The sequence below is a fragment of the Fukomys damarensis genome, unplaced genomic scaffold (genome assembly GCF_012274545.1).
Source record: "Fukomys damarensis isolate Sample0158 unplaced genomic scaffold, DMR_v1.0_HiC HiC_scaffold_16, whole genome shotgun sequence".
NCBI lineage: Eukaryota > Metazoa > Chordata > Mammalia > Rodentia > Bathyergidae > Fukomys > Fukomys damarensis.
In genome coordinates this window covers 23,969,592-23,972,810 of record NW_022900928.1, presented here as the reverse complement: position 1 = coordinate 23,972,810, position 3,219 = coordinate 23,969,592, and positions in this window count along the sequence as shown.

The following is a 3,219-nucleotide window of genomic DNA, read 5'->3' as shown; positions in this document are numbered from 1 at the left end:
CTGGGAGACTCCAGCCATGGGGGACTTGGGATTCTTGGCCACAGAGTCCATGAAGGGAGCAATATTGGCCGTGACCTTACTACATTTTCAGCAGAGGGAGGGTTCAACACTGTGACGAGCTATCACTTCCAAGTGCAGGTGAGTGGCAGGCCATTGCAACATCCCCTCCGTGTAATAAAATGTTTAATTTTTAATTTAATTTTTGTTTTTATATTTAAGTGTAGCATGCATACACATAAATGTACGTGGATTATATGGGAGCAGCACATTCACTTGCACAATGTAACAGCTACTCAGCAATTTAACATTGAATGTATCTTAAAGGACCCCACATCCCCTTTCTGTCATCCCCTGATTGTTTCCAGAGATAATCACGGTCCTGTTTTGATTCATTTCTATCCAAATTTATTTACGCCCCTTTATACCGGGTTTTTATGTCTGACATTTATTCGGCAGTATGCTCATGAGTTGTATCTACGGTGTATGACTGCAGTGAATGATTGTTCATTGCTTAGTGGTATTTCACTTTATGTATATACTACAAGATAAATTCTATGGTTGATGGGTATTTGCATCATTCATAGCTTTTGGGTGAAATGAGTAATGCTGTACAAGAATATTCTTATACACTTTAGCACACATTAAGTTGCATTTATGGAAAATGCTAGAACATAAGGTATGCCTATATACATGTTTAATATACACTGCCAAATTCTTTATGCTTTCACTGCTATTTGGTGCTATTTTGTCAATTTTTAACATTATGGGGCCTGCATGTTTTCGGGTTTTAAACTGCATATTTTCAGGTTTTAAACTGACCCTTTGCATCCCTTGTTACATTTAGTTTTTTAAACCATACCTGTGCAGATAGTCACTATTATTATTCTTCTCATTTTGTAGTTAAAGAAACTGAATTCTAGCAAGGTTAAATTACCCATGCTATACATCCCGGAGTAATAACAAGTGTGATGCTCATGCTTGTCTGAGAATTGTACAAGGAGAGAGTTAACCTTCCAGTAGGAGAAAAGCTATCCTTAGCAGAAACACAAAGAGAAAATACTGGAGCGTTTAAGTGTACAAAGATCTCACATCCTTCTAGAGGCTTTTCTTCCCTTTCCTCCATGTTCAATCTTGGTTTAGGCGCACAAGCTTTCACTGTGGTGAGATGAGCACCTAGAGTGAGGAAGCAGGTAGAGGAACTGAGAAGAGAGGAGGAGGAGAACCTGCCCGCACCTACGTAAGGGCTCTTGCTGCTCTTACTTGATCTCACACCAGGAAGGTAGGTCCCCAGCTCAAGGCCTTACTGAGACTGACAAGTCCCACCCTGCATTCATTTTACTCCCTCACCAAGCCAGATTTACCTTGATTTTCTCCTCACACATTTTCAAAGAACATTTCTTAATCTCTGGCAATGTTCTTTAACTCAGGTTCACAGAGAAGATTTGAGTTCCCCTCAGGATTAGAAACTAATGCCTACAGTTCAGGATGTCAGAGAAGACCAACAGGTGAATTGCAAACTTGAACAGAAATCTAAATGGCACATGCATCTAAAAATTACAACATAAAGAGATGAGTGGATGCAGTTTTTTTAAAAGGAGTTATTTGGACTAAGTTACACTATTTAAGCCAAAAATTTGTATAATCTGGGACAGTTTTAACAAACAGGAACTCTACAAATGCATATTAAAGAAAATTGAATAAAAATGAGGGAAGATTGAAAACCATCAAGTTACTTTCACAATGCATATAAATATTTGACACCTTTAAAATATGGGCTGATAATAACTCTAGAAAAAGACATAGATGGGACATATGAAAAGAGAAAGGAGGAAATGTAAAAATAAAGAAAAGAACTTCAAAAGATTTGTGATTTGCAATCGTGTCTTCTTTCAGGTGATTTGATACAAGGAAAATAAAGGGAAGAGAAGACCATCTGAGGGGAACAGCATACTGACTTGCCATCAAGCCAGATGACTCTGTTATCAATTCTGCCGTTATGTTTAGCAAAAAGTACTCCTTCTAGATTTTAGGGCACTCTGGTTAAAAGCCTATCGGCCACTGTCATTCTGTCTATCTTATTTTTCCCCCAGATTACTCTGTGGCTTCCAAAGGCCTGTCTGTTCATGTCTCCTTTGCTTCCTTTAGCTATATCTGATCCATTACTCTACGGAATCCCAGAAACATAATGCGCTGATCCAAAACTCTGAAGTTCAAAGTAGATAGATGACACCTTGAGAAGAAGTTGTGAAGGGCCCATTAACACAGGACAGAGCAGGCTTCAGAGCATTTTAGATCTCTGTGAGTACAACAGCAGTGCTTCTATTTTTTCATATGTGGTTTGTTCTTGGAATCCGCAACAATGAAAAATAAAAAAGAACTATGAAGACTTACCCATCAGTCAAACAACTCACATTTTTATACGATTGATTTGTTTCTTTCCTTTTATTTTACTTGGTATGCTTGTTTACAGACTTCCTGTCTTTAATAATGTTCCACTCTGATTTAATATCGTGGTTATAAAATATTTGACTTAATCAGATTTCCATAGAGCTTATTGATTCCACATGTGTATAGCGATGCGCCTTTCGTCTGAGCCTTGCTCCACGTTACATTGCTGACTGTAATGCTCTTCAGGCCTACGAAAACTGTTTCTAAAGTTCCCTACTGCAGATCAATATTGCCATATCATGCTCGTCTGAGATCCCTGGAATATATGGATTGCTATTTAAAGGAGCAAGTCACCCTTTGGTAGTTCTAACTTGAAATAGATTATTGTTGCCAGTCAAAACAGGAAAGTAGAGCTTGAGAATGTACCTTATAATAGAGTGCTTGCTTAACATGCTTAACGCCTTGGTTCCATCCCCAGTCCTGCAAAAATTAAACAAAAGAAAACCACCATTACTTACAAATATCCATATCAAATGACCTCTGCTATCATATATGCTTCAATGTTAGCTCTTCCAAGTTCCTGTTGACACTGCTGCATCCTCATCACTATTTACCTGATGCTCCCCGGCAGCTCTGACTTATATGCTGCCTCCACTCTCTCCTCCCTGCACCACCTGGGTACTACTTTTTAGCCATGCTAAGAGGAAATGACCTGGGTATCTATGTGTCAACTATGTCCATGCGACTGGTACTACTACTGCTAAATTTTGTCAGTATCCCCTTATGTGTCTTTGTATTCCTTCTTTTTATTCCTTTTTTTTTTTTTTTTGC